A 21,485-nucleotide genomic window follows, 5' to 3' on the forward strand; every position below is an offset into this window, starting at 1 on the left:
GTCAGTTAACTCTCTAATGTGCCCTCTTTTGCCCCAAGTACGGAAGTATCCTTTGAAGTTCTGTGCTTTGCAATTAATGACTTTTTGCCCGTAAGCACTGGAGGACATTACTGGCATCATCATTGTTCTCTTCCTTTACTGATTTGAAACCAAGTGTGAAATGGAATGTGAATAAACCAAAGTGAAAGATAAGGAAAATGGACCATGAACACATCAGTCTCTCACGGCTCACTGAGCTCACAGCTGGGTGAGTACCCGCTATTGAGGTACTTTCACTGCACATACACTCACAGCATGTTCTGTTGGTAGTTGCATGCTTGTTTTTATGTATAAATGATGTACAGGGATAAAGAGAAAAGAGCATTCATAGTTGCATTCATAGCTGTAGTGTGAGTGACACATTTCCAGCTGTGTGACTTTAAGTACTTCATATAATTTCTCTGAACTTGTTTCTGTATCTACAAAATGAGTACTTTCTACAAGTATCTGCCACGGCTTCTGCTTCCAGAAATATGAAGTAGACAGACATACTTTCCCCTATTTTTTGCATTAAGCACAACAAAAACTCTACATAGAAACACAGTATATAGAAAATCAAGCAAATGAAGATTCTTAAAGGTAGATAAGAATGCAAATAGGTTAGGGACCTCAGGACCCAAGGAGAGACATGCTGGTGAGGCGTCTGCATTTCCTTTTGCCTCGTATACCCCAGACTGGATACTGGAGAAGCCAAGAAGCCAGAAAAGCTAATAGCCACAGATAAGAAAATTATACCAAAAAAGCCTTCTCCTTCCAGCCAAAGGATCAGGAAGAGAACAGCAAGACAGAAAACTTTCAGGCAACAGCTGTCTACTCCAGCCAAGAAACAGAAAACACTGTGGGCCTACCTCCACCCACACCAGCAAAGGCAAAGTGGGAAGTCTAGACACCCGCCATCCCCAGACTGCATGAAAACACTGCATCCCCACCCAACCTACCAAGAGAAGGACTTCAGCGGGGAGCCAGGCTTCCATCTGAAACAGATGGTAAAGAGAACCCCACCTGCTCGGTTGAAGTAGAGACCATGTGGGTAGCCTGGACCTCCACCCACCACCCTGCAGTAATGAGGGCACACATATGCCCACGCGATTTTTGACAAAGGTGCAAATGCAACTCAATGGAGGAGAGATCGCCTTTTAAAATAAGCTGTCCTGAAGCAACTGTCTATCCGCAAAGTAACAGCCACTGCCAAACAAACACACCTCAAATTTAATTTCATATCTTATAAAGAAATTATTAGTAACTCAAAGTAGATGGTGAACTTAAATGAAAAATATGAAACTATAAAACATAGGAAACAGAAAAGTTTTAAAATTATTCTTTTTAAAAATCATTTTAAAAAAATTATTTTTGAGACAGAGTCTCATTTTGTCACCCAGGCTGGAGTGAAGTGTCTTGATCTCAGCTCATTGCAACCTCCGCTTCCTGGGTTCAAGTGATTCTTCTGCCTCAGCCTCCCGAGTAGCTGGGATCACAGGTGCCCACCACTATGCATGGCTAATTTTTTTTTATTTTTAGTAGAGACAGCGTTTCACCATGTTTACCAGGCTGTTCTCGAACTCCTGGCAATTCACCTGCCTCGGCTTCCCAAAGAGCTAGGATTACAGGTGTGGGCCACTGCAGTGGCCTAAAATATATTCTAAATGGAGAGTTAAGCAAAAAGTTTTTAGACTTGGTACAGAAAACATGATCCATAAAATAAAAATGACAAATTTTGTTTGCTTTGTGTGTGTGTGTGTGTGTGTGTGTGTGTGTGTGTGTGTTTTGAGGTATGAGGTCTTGCCATGTTGCCCCGACTGGCATCAAACTCCTGGTCTCAAGTGATCCTCCCCCCACCTTGGCCTCCCAAAGTGCTGGGATTACAGGCATGAGCCACTGCACCCTGCAGATAAATTTTAGTTCATTAAATCTATACACTTCTGTGCTGTGAAAGACACTGTTAGGAGGATTAAAATACAAGCTACAATGTGGGAGAAAACAGTTGCAAATCAAATACAGTCGATCCTCAGTATCTGTATATTCTGTATTTGGGAATTTGCTCACTTGATAAAATTTGTTTTTAGCTCCAAATGCAACACTCACAGCACCTTTGTGGTCATACACAGACATGAACACACTGTAAAAAGTTTGAATCTTCTGACACTCAGGTGGCCAACTGAGGTTAAGCAATACTACAAACAAGTATCTGTTTTGCAATTTATTTAGTCCCACACATTTTTGTACTCTGTGCTTTTTCTTGGTGACTCCACTGTTTGAGATGGACCTCAGGCATAGTGCTGAAGGGCTGTCTAGTGTTCCTAAGGGCTGGAGTGCTGTGTTGTGCCTCATGGAGAAAGGATGTGTGTTAAATGAGCTTCACTCATCTATGAGTTATAGTGCTGCTGACTGAGATCAATGTAATGAATCAATAGTACATATTAAGTGTGGGGTATTTTTAAACAGAAACACTAAAGACAAGATTATGTATTGCCCAGTTTGGCAGAAATGTGACCCGAGGCTCACAGGAACCTAACCCTGTATTTCCCCTAGGAACAGTGGTTCACCATTTGATGATTCAGTATTCATGGTGACTTTATAGAATATACTAATGTAAATATTGAGAGCTGACCATCTGACCAAGGACTATTACTTAGGATATGTAAAGAACTCTTGGAACTCAATAGTAAAAACAAAAACACTAATTAAAAAGTAGGCAGACACAAAAAAAATTTCACCAGAGGGGACACAAGAGGACACATAAGCCCATGAAAAGATGTTCAAATGTTCATACATGCCAAGCAATTCAGAGTATCAGTGCAGTTCCTGTTAAAATGCCAAGTCAGGTGCAGTGGCTCATGCCTGTAATCCTGGCACTTTGGGAGGTTGAGGCTGGAGGATTGCTTGAGCCTAGGAATTTGAGATCAGCCTAGCCAACATAGCAAAACTCTATTCCTACAAAAAAAATAAAAAAAATTAAAAAAAATAAAATAAAACATTAGCTGGGTGTGGTGGCACATGCCTGTAGTCTGTAGTCTCAGCCACTTGGAGGGCTGAGGTGGGAAAATCACTTGAGTGCAGCAGGTTGAAGATGCAATGAGCTGAAATCACATCACTGCACTCCAGCCTGGGTGTCAGACTCAGCCCTTGCCTGAAAAAAAAAAAAAATCCAAGGGCATTTTTTTAATGCAATTAGAGAAAACAGTGCTAAAATATGTATGGAACCACAAAAGATATTAAAAAGCTATAACATAATCTTGATAAACAAGAAAAATGAACCAGATAAAATGGTCACTTACAAATGAAAGAAAATATCTGCAAACAGTATGTCTGATAAGGGATTAGTGTTCAAAATGTATAAGAAACTCATGCAACTCAATAGCAATAATAATAATCCAAAAAGGATCTGAATATACATTTTTCTGAAGAAAACATTCAAATGACCAACATGTTTGTGAAAAAGTACTCAATGTGTCACTAATCATCAGGGAAACACAAATCAAAACCACAACAACATATCACCTCATACATTCTAGGATAGTTACGAAAAAGACGAGAAACAACAAGTGTTGATGAAAATACAGAGAAAAGAAAACACTTGTATTCGTTTTTGGTGGGAATGTAAATTGGCACAGCCCTTATGAAAAGTAACATAAACGTTCCTCAAAAAATTAAAAACAAAACTACCATATGACCCAGAAACCCCTCTGCTTGTGTATAGCAACTGGAAATCAAAGTCAGCACCTCGTGGAGAGATCTGCATCTCCACGTTCACTATGGCATTAGTCACAGTAGCCAAGAAACAGAAACAACCTAACTGCCCAGCAGTGAATCAATGGATAAACTGTGGAATACATATCAATGTACACACACACACACACACACACACACACACGCACACACACACACACACACACACACAGACATACACACACACACATACACACAAACACACAGCACACACACAAACACACACATACACACACACACACACACACACACACACACAGACAGTGGAATGTTATTCAGCCTTAAAAGAAGAAGATACTGCCATTTTCACCAACATGGATGAGTGGATGAAACTGGAGAACATTATGCTTAAGTGAAATAAGCCAGATACAGAAAAAGAAAATACATGATATCACTTGCATATTGAACATTTTAAAAGAAGTGAAACACATAAAAAGAGAGAATAGAATGAAAGTTATCAAGAACGGAGAGGGGGAAGGAAGAAGAAATGGGGAAACATAGGTTGAAGAGTAGAGGCTTGCAATTCTATAGTATTAATACGTTTAGAGATCAATGTACGGCAGGAGGATTACAGTTAATAATACCGTGTTACATACTGAAAATTTGCTAAAAGAACAGATTTTAGATGTACTTACCACAGAAAACTGAACTAAAAAAAAATAAAAAGGCAGCCGGGCGCGGTGGCTCAAGCCTGTAATCCCAGCACTTTGAGAGGCCGAGGCGGGCAGATCACGAGGTCAGGAGATGGAGACCATCCTGGCCAACATGGTGAAACCCCGTCTCTACTGAAAATACAAAAAAATTATCTGGGCGTGGTGGCACGTGCCGGTAGTCCCAGCTACCCAGGAGGCTGAGGCAGGAGAATTGCTTGAACCCAGGAGGCAGAGGTTGCAGTGAGCTGAGATCGTGCCACTGTACTCCAGCCCAGTGCCTGGTGACAGAGCGAGACTCTGTCTCAAAAAAAAAAAAAAATGAAGGCAACTTGAAAAGATAGTAGATGTGCTACTTTGCTCACCTGTAGTGGTTGTATTGTATATATTTTAAGTATACAACATGATGTTTTGATATTTGTTTATCAAAACATCATGTTGTATACTTTAAATATATATAATAAAATATTTTAAAAAGATATTTGACATCATCAGACAAAATTCTAATTAAAACCACAATGAGATACTAGAATGCAGTCATCAGAATGACTAAAATAAAAAAACATTGACAACACCAGATACTAGCAGTTACGCAGACAAAGTAGATCAATCAACACATTGCTGGTGGAAATGTAAAATGAAACAGCCATTTCTGGAAAACGTTTGCTAGTGTCTTTAAAAATTAAACTACAACTCAACCCAACAATTGCCCTCTTAGGCATTTCTCTTAGAGAAATGAAAACTTACTTATGCAAGAACCTGTCCAAAATGTTTAGAGCAGCTTTATCTACAATACTAAAAACTGAAACAACCCAGATGTCCTTCAGTAAATGAACAAACTGTGGAAACTACTCCGTAATAAATAAGAATGAACAATTCACACATAGAACAACCTAGATGGATCTCCAGGCAGTTATTCTCAGCAAAAGAAGCTAATTCGAAAAGGTGTATATTTCCATTTATGTGCAATGTTTAAAATAGCAAAATTATGAAAATAGAATACAGATTATTAGCTGTCAGGGGTGGGAGGTAAGTGGGTGTGGCTATCAAAGAGCAACATGAAATGTGACATCCATGTGATGATGAAAATAATTTGTATCCTCATTGTGCATATCAATATCCTGACTGTGAAACTGTACCACAGCATTGCAAGATACTACCATTAAGGAAACCAGATAAACATTATGTGAGATATCTCTGTACCTACTTCTTAAAACTGCATGTGATTCTACAGCTAACTCAAAATAAAACATTTTACTGAAAAATATAAAAGGCACCTGTCCTGTTCAACAGGAAAATCACAGTGACTGTATTTATTGGAAGGAATAAGGCTCCATACAAACTGGAGAAAACACAAATGCTTACGGTGGCCAGGCAAATTACACAAATGGAATGGTAAGAAAGCCTTGGGTTCCACCTCATCTATCTTGTTATTTTCTGCTTTTGGTGGGCGTACGGGTCCAGAAACAACAAACTACCGTCAGAAAATCCCAGTGGAAACTCATTTACAAATGACCACGACACTTGCCTCTGTGTGAGGGCAGCGGTGGCAGCCTTGGCCACAGGAGCGGCTGCTACTTAGCAGTGGCTTATTTAAGGAGCCTGCAGAAACGCTAACTGCATGTAGCTAGATCTTTCCGTTTTTCAGGGGAAGGCAGAAATTTAATTTTGTAATAAAACATCTTTAAAATGCTAAATATTGGTTCACAAATCAATGGCAATGACAACAGCGACATCAGCAACAGCAAAAACAATTAGCAGCGGCAACCATGGCCACAACATTAGCAATAAAGCACTGTGTCAACAAGATCAAACACATTTGCAGGCTCAGTCTTCACACGCCAATAACTGGCAAACCCTGGTTGACACAAATACAAGATGTTATTTTTAATGTTTCTTTAATAAAAGACCTGTGTACCTCAGTAATTTCATAAAGAAGGAAAGGGACACGAATCCCATCAGCACCACCAACCGTCACATTGTAATGGTGCCTCCTCTGAACGTATTAATACAATACGTCAGTCATTGCCAGGGGCTATGCATCGCTCTCCCATCCTACTCCACTTGGAGCCCTTACAGCTATGCAGAAGATTTATTAAGCATTTCTGTGGCAGGACCTGTGCCAGCAACTTCCAGGGAGTAATCTTGGCTGATCCCCTATAAATCCTATGTGAAACAAGCACTATCTCAAGGGTAAACCAAGGAAGGAACTGAGCCATTGGAGAGATCTAACCAGTTATCCAAAGCCACAGAGCTAGGAAAGGGTAACCAGGATTCCAACTCCAGAGATGGGTGTTTCCTTTCCCCTACCACATCTCACAGGAGACACATTTTGTTATATAGTTTAAGGTCTTTTTCTTGCTTATTTCAAAGTGCTCTCGACTTACTGTTTCTTAAAAGCACTTGATGCTACTGAATCTCACCTCAAGAACTTAATTATCTTGAACTTCAGATGATTTGTAGGTTCAAAGTCTACCTTTTGGTTAGGTCGACCCACTCAGGCTCTGTCCTGATTAAACAGAATGCTTAAACTGCTTTAGTAATTCCCTTTAATGTCATGGGAAATTTCTACCAGGTCATAAATCCATAAACCACATATTCATATTTGACGTGCAAGATACTGTTTGATCCCTATAGGATGTCTTTAATGTACTTGCCATAATTTCTATATTAAAGATGAGAAATTAACATTTAGAGATAAAGGGATTTGTGCAAGTTCACAGACTCAGTAAGTAATGTAAGTAAATCTCCAAGTATCTTTTAACCATTTTAGAGCTATCTCCTTCTACCTGGGGCCATTCAGAGAAGTTATCATAAAGAAGGGAATGGTTTGCTTAAATTGTTGGAGAATGATCCAACGGTAAAAGAAGATGGGCCATGAGTTTCATCAAAACGGAGAAAGAAGCTAAGAGGTGGAAAACTTCAGACAGTATGCCGATGTGTTTCGGTAGCCTAGATTTGCACAGGACTCCTTCTGGGAAACCGTAATAATAGTCACCCATTATTGATTGCCATCTGTATGACTGGCACTAAACTATGCAGTTTACATAATGTAATAAACATAATAATACCTCCCAACCCCTAACATATAACTCCTAATCTTCAGAACCTGTGAATATGCTGGGCAAAAGAGAATTAAGGTTACAGATGAAATGAAGGCTGTTAGTCAGCTGGCCTTGAAATTTAGAGATTATTCTAAACTACATGTGTATACTCAATGCAATCCTAACAGTTTTTTCCTTATAAGAGAAAGAAGGAGGTGACAGAGACAGAGAGAAAGAGAGAGAGAGACAGACAGACAGACAGAAAGACAGACAGAGACAGAGTAGTGCAATGTAAGAAAGACTTGACCTCACCAGCCAAGGGATGCAGGCAGCCTCTATAAACTGGAAGAGATAAACAGACTCTTGTACTGCACGGAAACTCCTCTAGAGCCTCCATGCAAAAATACAGACTTAAGCCTACATTTCAGACTTCTAACCTGCAGAATTCTAAGATAATAATATTATGTTGTTTTAAGCCACTGAGGTTATGGCAATATGTGACAGCAGTAATTGCAAACTAATGCAGGCAAGCTTTCAAATGTCCTCCTCATGACAAAACCAATAGACAGGATTCTATATTCTAATGATAAACATACACAAATTATGATTCAGAGAGGTTAGGTAATTTGCCCACAGTCACACAGCTGGTCAATAGATAGTTTAGGGATTAAAATGCAGGGCCATTTGGCTAGCACCAAGCTTATTTTAGGGAAGGCAAAGCCAGGTGCTTTAATGTTAAAAGCTTGCCTCAATTTCCTCATTGCTCTTATCAAAGAATCCCAATCAGATTCTCGCTCTGATCACTAATTTTCTAATATCATCTCCTGTTTCATGTATTTCCTTCTGTTTTCTCAAAAGAACCCTGAGAATAAGAATGCTACTATTTACTTCTTTTGTATTCCTTAGAGGTCACACGGCTGTGCCGGAGAGAAAAGCACCTAATGAACATCTGTTGTCAGTTGATTATAGAAATATCCATTACCACCAGCCACCGAAGGAGAGAAGCCGTGCCCTATTCATCTCTGTATCTCCAGAAACTAACAGAAGGCTGATATGGCTGGCATTCAATAAATGCCAGGTGAAAGAATGAATAAGTGAAAATTTTAAAAACAAAGATTCCCTCAAACAACGGGGTTCTACAATCCAATCCTAATACACAGTTCTGTGAGTGATAATCAACATGCAATTTTTATAGAACTAGGAGTAATATTTCATAATGGGAATACAGAAATATGTGACATCTTTTCAAAATCATTTTCCATATCAGTATAGCATGAAACAAACACTCTGACCCAGGGACATCTGACATAACCTAAAATACAAATCATTATCACCAAAAGTCAAACACAGATACTCTGGCGTCTGAACACTTAGGTCCCCAAAGTCAGGTTGGAAAACTTAAAGCTAGTAACTTTCCCTCCCTAAGCTTCTCTTTCCTCATGGGTGAGGGAAGCCACACTTGTCCCAGCCTTGCAGAATTATTGTGAGGCAGGAACAGGACCATCCATGGGAAGCATGGGCAGGGGATGATGCTCAACCCCATATTTCATTAAAGATACAATGTCTTTGTTGCTACTTCCTAAGACGTGTGTGAGACACAGCCTCCCACCTCCACGATCCCAGGCTATCCTCTGGCATCACAGCTGGGATGAAGCTGGGAGAAGGCACGATGCTTTCAGGAGGACACATTTCAGGGATGCCTGCGGGTTATAGTATATGATCATAGCAAACAGTGCACTCAAGATGTAAATGGTCAGCTATGATACGGGAGTGCTTACGCAGCTGGGGAAAATGTCTCTTTGAGTCTTCTGAAGCAATATCGCATTTTGATTTAAGAGGGTAAGCTCTGAAAATCTGCCTGTTTCTGACTGTGTAACCTTGAGTAAATCACCATCACAGTGTCCCTGTGCTCAAGGTCCTCATGTATAAATGGAGATGGTAATGATAGTAATGTCCCTCACAGTGCCATTAGGAGAATTAAATGATTTGTAATAGGCAAAGTGCTTATACTACCTGGCAAGTATTGAGTTAAAATGAGTGTTTCTTGATAACAGGTATAATAAAAATGATAATGAAGATGCCTTTATGAAGGTACCTTAGGCACCTAGCATCTCACTTGTCACATGAAAATGGAATGACTCCCCTCTTTCTCTCTGTTCATCCAGAGGTTGAGGTCCCTGTGAAGAGATGTGAAGTCTCCTGTAATCCCCTGTGAAGAGGGTATTACAAGAGAGCCACACATGCCGTGACTGCCCACAAAGGTCACGGCAAAGTGTGAGCACGACTCTCTCAAAACTGCTCTTGTCTACATGAGCCTCAGGAGGGAACAGTGGAAGGAACACGGGAGGCAGGCAGATGTGGATTCAGATGCCCAAGGATGCAAAACTTGCAGAGGCTCAGTTCCCTTGTGTTTAAAGTATACACTGTAATATGAATGTGCAGGGGAGCTTTGTTTTTAAATGAGTTAAAATATTGCATGTGGCAGGGACTCTGTAAATGTGGTAGTCAGGATCACAACTTCCCATAAAGCAGGTACGCATTTCTATAAGCAGCTTCAGTGGAGACTCAAACAGCTCCTCTGCCCCACACCTGACAACTGTGCTGCCTGCTTAAGGGCAAGTCGGCAGAGGATTCAGGACATGAGCTAAGCTTCCTGTGGTCTGGCTAGGGGAGGAGACCCTCTTCTGTGCTATTGTTCCCCAAAAGGCTGAGTCAATTTAGAGTCAAAGCTAGCTCCAGATTGCTTGACGCTGTAGGGTTTTTCCAATGAGTTCTGAAAAGCCCGATTAAATACTGGCAATCCTCTCCTTGCCCTAACAGTGGGGCACCATGACAGAATCAGCAATAATGCAATCAGCGGCTTTCTCTCCTTTACAAAAGCTAATGGCCCAGAATCTAATGATAGTCAGCTATGGGGAAACTGCATGAGGATTTATAAATAACTAGAGATGTGAAATATCTTCTCATATGGCCAGGTGTGATAAACATAACCTGCTCTACCTTATAAAGAACTGCCATTTGCCTAGACCTCACCTAATGAGCTGTCACACTGCTCTTCCCAGTCTCTTGGCCAGCAGGACACCTGGCACCATTTGGAATCCGAGCCTCATATATGGCCCCCACCTGACAGTGGAAGATACTGTGACACTTAGATGAAACTCCATCCTAGCAGGGAGGCCGGCAAAGTCCTGCCAATAAAAGAGGTTTTGTTGTTCAAAAGATAAGAAACAACAACAACAACAACAACAAAACAACAACAAACAATGAAAATAACGAATGCAGTTTCACTACACAGTACATAGTCATAGGTGGGCAGTATGCATCCACCACTGCAGGACTATGAACCACTCTGCTGCATTTTATTTGTCTCAATGGAAATTACTGGAATACTTTTCCAGGGGAAGTCTACTCTAATATTTCAGCAGAACTCATCTGGATACTTTGATATATCACAATGTAATAATTCATTCAGATTCCACCAATGTTTACTGTGACAATCCTCCACAATTCTCTACCTGCATTCTCCTTGTTGACCCAGAAGCTTCTATGTGGCTCATGCTGTGAATTGCCTGTTCACTATCCATAAACTCCTCTTTCCTTACAAACCAAAGCCAGGTTTTCTCAGGGGAATTACTATACCTACCTAAAAATATCCACCCTTTGCTGACTGCCTTGCAGCTAGGGGAAATCTGGCTCCCTCTTTGCTAATGAAATAGAAATGCACATTGCAGGGAAAGCAGACAGGAAAGCTTTTAAAGGAGAAACCTGTTTCATGACCCTTGGGCTGTGAGTCTCTTCTTTCAATTTGGGAATATGTCCAAAAAGTATAACCATGAATGTTAAAACAGTATTTTTCCAGCCATGAGTATTAAAAAGCCATTTGCTAAGCATGGAAGAGCAGAAAGAGAAGTCTGAATCCTTACTATCCCTAGTGACATGATTGTGCTGTCTACTTCTGTGTTTCTTGTGGCATCTTGTGGTTAAGCCAGGGTGAGTTATGCACTTGATTATTTGAAGCCAAACACAACTCTTACTGAGAGAATCTGATTCTAGGACCCTCTGGCGCCATATTTTGTACAGGTTGAAATTCAGAAGAGATCACACAGTCTGATTTCTCTCACTGCCTTTTCTCTGGAAATGGAAAACTCTGCTTTGCCTTGCATAAGAGCCATTAAAATCTAAGAATCTAGGTTGGACTTCTGTGTAGAAGTAAAACAGGTATTTTTTTTATATACCGTAATTTAAGTTACTTAATGGAAGACAAAGGCTCTCTTCATGTGGCTGAACCTAACTCACTGGCATTCTTCAGCAGGGTTTGAGGCCAAAGCTGCAGATGACAGGAAAGTGCTTTTTTCTTAATTCTCTGTGCACATTATCTGTCCAGAAAACTTGAGGGTAGTGAGTGGTCAAAAGCAGAAGTTGCAAATCCCTGTGTCCCAGCCAACTATAAACTAGTTGCACTTTCTGCCATTTTTTAATACTTTATGTCTGGCACTATGTGGCATCCACACTACCAGAGATCACATTTAATTCTCATTCAAATTCTATGGATTGTACATTGTCATTCCCATATATAGGTAAGGAAGTTAGGTTTTTCAAACTTCTGAAGTCACATGACTCCTGAGTCAGGTAGGAGATCCACAGAGGATTAGATAGCATTTATTCTCCATGTCTATTAAGAAATTGAGGAAATCACCGGGCGTGGTGGCTCAAGCCTGTAATCCCAGTACTTTGGGAGGCTGAGGCGAGTGGATCACGAGGTCAAGAGATCGAGACCATCCTGGTCAACATGGTGAAACCCTGTCTCTACTAAAAATACAAAAAATTAGCTGGGCATGGTGGCTCGTGCCTGTAATCCCAGCTACTCAGGAGGCTGAGGCAGGAGAATTGCCTGAACCCAGGAGGCGGAGGTTGCGGTGAGCCGAGATCGTGCCATTGCACTCCATCCTGGGTAACAAGAGCGAAACTCCGTCTCAAAAAAAAAAAAAAAAAGAAATTGAGGAATTCCTTAAAATAAAGTAAATATTTCCAGCCAGACCACTAAAGGTAGTAATGCCAGAGGGTAAAGCCATTTGCCATTTCCACAGAATCTTAAAAGTGCAAACAAAATTCTTTCTTCTTGCCACAGAAAATGTTTAAAAATATCAAACCAGTGATTTCCCTGAATTACCAAAACCACAGGAACTCAGAATGGAAAGAATAATCAGCAACTGTCACTTTGCTACCTGGCAATGTTCCAATGACTTTGTTCACCACTCATAGATCATCTCATGCAATCATCAAAAGCATCCCCGTATGATGGAAACGAGTATGAATGTCCTTTCAGAAAAATGAGGTAAGATTCAGAGAAGGTAAACTATCTTTCCAAGTTTCTGCAATTTGTAAATTGGAGAGCTGAGATTCAAGCCCAAGAAATCTGATTTTTGAGTGTGTGCTCATAACCACTATACAATACAGCCTATCCTAACCAGGGGAAGAATTAATTGAAAGTCCTGGTTTTCTCTATGGGAAGCTGAAAAGCAACTTACATGAAACCACTTAGTTAATGCTTATGAATTCTCTTTGATTAAGTGCCGTTCAATCAGTTTACATAAAAAAAAAATCAGGCAAAAATGAATTAGATAACTTTCCCAGGATAAGTAGTAGTGTCAAGATTCAAACAACACAGTCTGATTTCAAAGCCCATGTTCTTATTTCTTTCCTAGTTTAGACACTGTGTCTCCTCTGAGGGCTAGAGGATTCCCCAGAAATCATTAACCCCCTTAGATTAAAAAAAAATCAGAAAATTTAAGTTACACTGAGCTGTAGGCACTTAATAAACATTTATTCAATCAAATTGTGTTTAAATTGAGTCTCCACTGAAGTCCAAAAATAGTTGCTGCATGCTGATTGTGCATGCCTTCAGGTCCTTTAAGTTTACATTGCTATCTTGAAATTGGTCTTGGTGGGAGTATTTATAGCATGTAAATTGACAAACATTATAAACCTTTGTTTTGAAGAGCCAGTTTTTACATATCTATCAGCACACCACTGCCCCACCTCCTTCCATTACCACCACCGCTCCATCCTTTTAACCAAAGGCAATCTGAAACCTAAACAGAGGAAATAAACGGGTGATCTGGAAAAATTTCAAGAAAATCACTGTTGGGTGGGACTCAAACTGTTGAGCTTTCAGGAAAGAAATATATATTTATATTGCTCAGAGAAACCCCACTGAATAAAGCTAGCTAATTAAGCTCTTACAAGCTGCAAGGAAGAACGACCTCTATGAAATGTATGCTTTTTGTACATAACTTCGGAAGTCTGAACAGAATGCCTATAACTTCTCCCATTGCCTCTTTTTCTCATTCATATTAAAACAAAACAAAACAAATGAACAGCATTAACAAAGCCATAATGGTGCTTTTTTTGTGCCAACTTAAAGCTATCTAACTCTGAATTTCAGTTTTCTCATTTGCAAATGAAGATTTCGTTACCTTTTGGAGTTGATACAGAAATCAAAATCAGGCCAGGAGAGGTGCTCACTCCTGTAACTCCAGCACTTTAGGAGGCCAAGGTGGGCAGATCACAGAGTAAGACCATCCTGGCCAACATGGTGAAACCCCATCTCTCTTAAAATACAAAACAAAACTAAACAAAACAAAACAAAACAAAACAAAAGAAAACAAAAACGCTGGGCATGGTGGCGCATGCCTGTAGTCCCAGCTACTCAGTAGGCTGAGGCAGGGGAATCGTTTGAACCCAGGAGGTTGCAGTAAGCCAAGACCACACCACTGCACTCCAGTCTGGTGATAGAGCAGGACTCCGTCTCCAAAAAAAAAAAAAAAAAGTCAAAATCAACTGAGCTTCATCGAGTGGTGGATGTTATTACTGCTATGGTTATCTTTGCATATCTACCCCCAAAATGTTCCTCAGCAAATGTCTGTACTCCTATAAGGAGGCCCCTTAAGGAGCTTAAATCAGCAACACAAGTAGCTTAGTTGGAATGACTGTATATAAAACATATGAGATTGCTGAGTTGCTGGGAGACTGAAGAGTGAGTGATTCCTCATCCCTGCAACTCCCTTTGCTGCTTTTATTCATACAGGCTGATGGACCTGTCGTTCCTACCTAATGAGTCAACTCAGATGGGGCTCTAGTTTGCGTGAATGGCCATGTGTCAGTGCTGTGCTCGGAGAAGTTGCTGGTGCTGGTCCGTCATCCAGGGAAGTACCATTTGCAGATAAAATGAAAATTCCTTCTAGAGAACCAATATGAAACATCATTGCAAGATGCCAGACATACGGCGGATGCTCAACAGGTGTCAGTTCTCTTCCCTTTGGAGTCAAGGGAACATTGGATTTTCTTTTCATTTGTGTGGCTCGATTAAACAAGCTTGGTTGAAGCAGGCCTTCGAGCGACTTGCACAGCTTGAAATGTCACAGGTAATTTATAGCCTCAGACCAGAAAATTTGCCATGCAATATCACACTGTGGCAGGAGTTTCTGCAGAGAGAATTTTTCTGATTGGCAAAACCAGAACTCGTAACCAGTTCCAAGCAGTCAGAAGTTGGGAACAGAGTTGCAAAGCAAAACAACTCACAAGTCTTTCATGCAGATGGATCAAAGGCATGAAGTGAAAACACACAATGGAATCCAGGTGCTCAGTGAGACCAGGTTTTAAATGCTGGATTTGCAGTTTACTAAGGGTGCATGGCCCTGAACAATTCATTTTACCTCTCTGAGCATTTGGTTTCTCATGTTAAAATTTGTTACTGGGAACAAAGAAGACAATACACACACAATGCCTGGTACAGTGTGTAGAGCCACCGTAAGCACCAACTCCTTCTAAAACTGTAATTTAATTATTATTATAATTATGATATTCACGTCGCTAATGGAAAGCAGACACGGAAATATGGAAGAAGTCCTCCAAAGATGTGCCAAGCCTATGCTAGAACTCAGGACTGCTAACATTGGCCCATCATCCAATTCATTATGCCCATATAATTGTACATATTAAATAATAAGAAAAGACCTTCTACAAGTAGGCATGTCTGTTACCTTAGTGTTGCTTTCAGGTACTCTGTAAATATCAACAATAATAAGTAGAATATCAAAGTAAAAACAAAGGAAGCTGTGTGTCAGGCACGACTCTAGGTGATTTACATTCATTGTCACATTCTACCTGGACAACCTTCAGAAAAAAATTCTTCCAATATTCCTCCTCCAATATTCCAATCTTCCTATGAGGAACTCGAAGTTCAGAAAAAAAAGTATCTTGTTCATAGACTGTAGCTTATAAGAAGAATTGGGATGGAAGGTCAAGGCTATGAAACTCCAAAGACACAAAAATATTCTTAAAATTTGTCAAGTCGTACATAATGGCTACCCACTAAAATGTCACTGGGGTACAGGAATGACCCACTCTAGCATGAAGAGCACAGACATTAACAAGTCATGACAGTAATCGTGATGGAAAAAGCCATTGCAAGCTTTGTGTCCACATCATTCACATTCTTGCTGCTCAGCTATGCTCTACTGTAAACTGAGCATTGCTGAGGACAAGGCATCAAAACAGTGCCTGAGAACACAAGAATGAATGATGGAATAGTCCCTGCCTTGGAGAAGCTTATAGTCTAACTGAGAAGAAAACCAGTTTCACAAATAATAATCGTAATCATAGGAAACCCCTCAGAACTTCCAAGGGGATAAGAAAAAGGGTGAGGTTTACTCAGAGTGGGAACAGATTGCCTTTAGTAGAAGGCAGGAGTTGATTTAAGGAGGAAGTAAATTTAGAACTAAAGTCCCTACAAGGTGGTAGAACATATGAGGGAGACTTCACATTGCAAGAAATTGGGGTGTGAACCAAGAGTACAAAGCCACTAAATAGAGCAGAGTGGTTGGGGCAAAAATTGATATCTTTGATATCACTAACTTTCCTCAGGGCCTTATCATTCTGGTCTTAGGGAACAGGCCTAAAACTGCATTCAGTGTTTCTATATTCTCTGGAGAACCCCAGCATGTTTCTTCAGTTTTAGAACGTAGGCCATGAACCAGAGATGACTGAGATGCTGGTAGGTAGAGATGACCTATAAAATCCCTTGTGCATGTTGCATATCTCCATACATGAATTCACCTGACTTATTCAGGGTTGGACCCATTTTACAACTCTATTAATGTTGATGAAGCTTATATGTCATTTTGGCTTGCCCCCTAAAGAACAGGTAGGTCTTGACCAGGCTGGGGAAGATGGGATGGCATCTAACACATTTTATGCCTAAGGTTGCAATTTTTTTGAATTTTTGCAATTGGACCTTGGTGATGACCTTGAACAGTAGGATATAAATAACTTCCACATGCTTAGCGTTCCAATAATGGAACACTAGGCATAAATGGCAAAGGTGGAAGAACAGCTTGGGGAAATGCAAAGGGGCAGGTCCTAGAGAGCATTGTAGGGACCTGGGGAGTTGGCCTAGGCCAGAGTACAGGATGGGTAATGAGGATCTGCACATAGATATTTCCCTCCCAACCATTTACTCTGATTAGTGTTACCACAAAAATAGATGGCCCAAGCTGCCTTCCATCAAAGGATACAAGTGTAGTGGTTAAGGAAATCAACTGTGAAATAAAACAGAGCTAGGTTTGAACCATCACCTCTCAGCTTAGGAAAGTTACTGAACCTCTGTGAGCTACTATTGCCTCCTTTGTAACATGCAGATGAACAAAGACCCAATTCATAAGGTTGAGTGAGGGAGACATACAAAAGTTTGGCACAGCCCAGAGAAAGTCTTCCATAGTTATAAGACTATTTGATGAGAGGTGCAATGTATGTACTGCATGTACTCAGGAAATGCATGATGTCTCACATACCCTTTTGGATGATGTCATGTACTTCTCTATTTCCTTTAGAAACAAACAAAACACCTAAAAATAATATAGTGCAAATAATAGTTTATGCTTGGGCCACAGTGACAGGTAAAGTAGGCCACTGAAAACTCCATAAACAAACAGCTACATAGATGATTGATTGAGAAGGAGACGGTGATGAACAAAGATAAGTAGATGTTAGGTAGAGTCATAAATAGAGAGATATAGATGGATGGATGAGCAGATGGAAAGATAGACAGAGAGACACAGAGAGAAATGACAGAGGAAAAAACACACTCACCAGTTGTTTTATCGGAGAAACTCTCTCTGACCAATTTCCAGCTCCTTCTCACCAGCAAGTATCTCTTTTGGGAAGAAACCGTCACAACCCTGAGTCATGATTCCCTCCTTTGGCTCCCTGTGTCTCTTAATTGCTTTTTGATATGAAAACTCCCAGGTGTCTGAAGTCATTCTGGAGATTTCCAGGGATTTCATTATGTGTGTAAGAATTTCCATTTCCTCATCAATCAAATCTTTATTTCTGCAAAACTGTTCAGACAGAACAACAACAAAAAATTCCCTTGGCTCCATTTGACTAAGAGATGTACTCTGTAATTACAACGGGGGAGTGTGTTTTAACCAAAAGATCATACAGGAGGCAAATTGTCTTTGCAGAACTCCTCACTGGCTGAAGTGAGGAGCAGGTGGAATGAGGATTCTGGAGTTAGACAGACATGGGGAAACTGCAAACTCACCTCACAGCTTCATTGTAAGGGTTCATGAGGCAGTAGGTGGGAGAACTCAGCCCCACGCCTGGTAAAGCTACTGCAACTTTGGTCATAGTTGTTAATATTAATTTGATCATTATTTTCACTCCAGAAAAAGCCCTGGGTTCCACGTAAAAAGATCTGGGTAGGGAAGTTTGATAGATGTCACTACATAAATATTAAGTGAATTGAACAGAAGGAAGAAAGGGAAAGAGTCCCAGTGTTTAGGAATGCAGAGACTGCTTGATAAAGCTATGTTGAACAGAGCATAAGAATGCTGGCTTGCATCTGGGGACATGCTCTCAACCTGTAGCTTAGTGGCCAGCTGTCTGATGGGCTTGTTTTTGCCCAGTCTCTCCAGTATCCTCTTTCCACCCCAGCTCACTCCTCACTCATACCTTTCTCTGATTAAGAGCAGCCCAGGTGCTGCTCTTATTTTTGCAGTAAATCACCAGCTGCTTATTTTTACTATCAGTTGCCTTTTCATTTCTATTTTTTTTCTTTTTTTTTTTTTAAGATGGAATCTCACTCTGTCATACAGGTTGGAATGCAGTGGCCCAATCTGGACTCACTGCAACCTCCACCTCCTGGGTTTAAGCTATTCTCCTGCCTCAGCCTCCTGAGTAGCTGGGATTACAGGCACGTGCCACCACACCCAGCTAATTATTGCATTTTTAGTAGAGACAGGGTTTCACCATGTTGGTCAGGCTGGTCTCGAACTCCTGACCTCATGATTTGTCTGCCTCAGCTTTCCAAAATGCTGGGATTATAGGCATGAGCCACCATGCCTAGCCTTCAGTTGCCTTTTCTTACTTGTCTCCCTTAACCTGTATTGAAGGTGTCATGAGTTCAAAGTTGTGGCTTCTGCTTTATGTGGTACAGGGTAATGTCAGTTTCTGGTGGACAGAAACCCACCACTTTCCTGGGCTTTCTTCATCTTTGAGTACCGGGAGAAGCAAACACCCAAGTTCTGCAAGAGCAGAACCTAGAAAAGTCCAGACATGTCTGAATCCACAGGCACAAGGCGGGCTCGCAGAGAACACTCACCTCATGATAACAATCTTGCTGAAACTTTTCTTACTCAAAGGCACTACCCTTTAAAAATAAAAATAGTACAACTGCTAGCTACCAAGCACAAAATCACTGCCCTGTGCTGCCACCCAGTCAGGAGGACACCTTACGTCTAGACTTCAGTGAACTCCCTGAGCACCCTCATCCTCAGGTTATTAATGAAGGAAGTCAACTCACAGAGGTTAAGTGGCTTTTCCCAACTCAGTGATACTGATAATTAGCTGAGCAAAATCCAGGGCAGCTCCGTCCACTCTTACATCCATGTTCTGTCATTACCTCCCCTCCATGCTTTTTCTGAGCAGGCCTATGTTTTGGAAGCTTCCACATTTCAGGCAATCAGTGATCTCCAGGATAAGCTCTCAGCCATTCTCATATAAATGCACCATTTTTATTCCTGTCTCCCTGGCCTGCCACACATGGTAGGTGCTGGGAAACGTCTTCCAATTTAATACAAAGTTCCCAAAACATGACGCTGACTAATGAATGGCTTAAAACACGGACACGTTATTTGGAAAAGAAATAGATTTGGGTGTGTATTTCATCATCTGACTCATGCATACAAGGTGCTAATCAAAGGTCTTTGCGGCATTTTTATCAATAATGTGTAAACTCCAAATAGTTTCTTTTATGACACAAGGTTTCAAGGATTATAATGGCTCTTCTATTTTTAGGATGACAGAAAATAGATTAATTCCTTTTTAAAAGCAGGTCTAAAAGTAGGCATTATATCCCAGATTATAGATGAGGAAAGAGGTATAGAGAAGTTGACTGACTTCTCCAAGCCCATACAGTAAGAGTGGTGAGGCTGGATTTAAAACCGAGGTCTTGCAGACGCCTTGAGCCACAAAACCCTACGCTACAGAATGGTCTTCCAAAGATAAGCACAACACAGTCAACTCTTAGCAACCTCACCTGATGACTAATTCGCGGAGGACTGAAATCAAGTCTTTTCTCTGGGGTGAGCGGCAGCATCCCCAAAGCCTGCATTTTGGTTGTTCAGTTAGTTTATTTCTACTTCTTTTACAGCAGGCTAAATAAAGTTGAGGTAAAAAAAAAATCCAAATGCATTTATTAAGGATTTGGAAAAGGACTCTGTGAGAACTCTTAGATGGGCCTCAGCATGTGACACCTCTCTGTTGTGTCCATGCTGGGCTGCTCCTCCGGGGAAGAAGTGCCTCCAGGTGATGTGGTCAAAAGGTCCTAGAACCATTCCTAACACCAACCCACAAGTGACCTTCGGCAAGTCACTTCATGTCTCCAGGACTGAGTAAATTCCCAAAATGCAAGGACCGAACTACTTATGTTATAAAACCCAGTGCTGCAGTCCTGTTCCAAGCTGCCCGAGGATCCGTTTGAAGTGCTCTGAACAAGTACGCAATTGTCAAGTAAGGTTGCAGGTCACAATTTCATGCTTATTTGCAAAACAAAAGTTAACAGGACAGGAGCGACTAAGAGATTGCTCTTTCATTAATGATACTTAATGGGAGCAGTGACAAAGCTTGTGTTTACACCTGCATCATCTGACTCTGAGTCTAAGGGTTAGGATAGTCCATCCCCTGGAGCCCAGAGAATACTTCATCTTTAGTCCAAGAATGGTTCCTTTGGTCTTCAAAGAAAGGGCATGCTTGTGTTGTAACAGGACCTGGGTAGGGCTATGTGGGCACCTGCTTCTTCATGAGTCAATTTCTATGGACCATGATTACCTCTGCTTCCAGTTTTAGAAAGACATTGCTACTCTTAGGAGCTCACTGAGGTCTTTCTCTTTGGGAGGAAAAAATATTTTCATTTGCTGCAATGCTACAATTACCTTAATGGGCATTGCATATAAATTGTATCATTCAGCCCTCCCAGTCATACAGTTAAGGTGCCATATCCCAATTTTCAGAAGATGAACCTAAAACTCAAGGTAAAACAAAGTCATGGGTGGATTTAGTAGACCTGGGATTTGGACCCAGACCTGGTTGAAAAGATGACACTCTTCTTCACTACCCCTTCATCTCCCCTGCATCCAGGCCAAAGGATAGATGATGAGGCTTCCGATTGTGACAAGTGAGGAGAAACCCTGGTGAAGAGCAGGTACATGTGCTGCATTTGGGGGATAAAGAGAAGGTAAGAGTGAACACGGACTGCAGTAAACCCAGGCAGGATTTAGGAGCTTACACCACTCCAAACCATTTTGACTTGAGTCCTAATACACCAGGGAAGAAATGAAAGCTGTTGAGTTACATCCAAATAAAACAGCTGGCAGGGCCTTCTAGAAATCTGTGTGGTGCTTCTACAGGGAGATGGTAGAAGGCAGATGACCTCAAGTAAAACAGGGTTGGATGCTTTGTGCTGAGA

General features: G+C 40.9%; 1 protein-coding gene across 4 annotated transcripts in view; it reads right to left on the reverse strand.

The window, feature by feature from the left end:
* Window positions 1-21,485, reverse strand: part of FAM135B (family with sequence similarity 135 member B) — a 359,177-nt gene that overhangs the window by 187,205 nt on the left and 150,487 nt on the right. The gene's annotated exons all lie outside the window — the stretch shown is intronic.

This window comes from Saimiri boliviensis, chromosome 15 (genome assembly GCF_048565385.1).
Source record: "Saimiri boliviensis isolate mSaiBol1 chromosome 15, mSaiBol1.pri, whole genome shotgun sequence".
In the NCBI taxonomy this organism is placed as follows: domain Eukaryota; kingdom Metazoa; phylum Chordata; class Mammalia; order Primates; family Cebidae; genus Saimiri; species Saimiri boliviensis.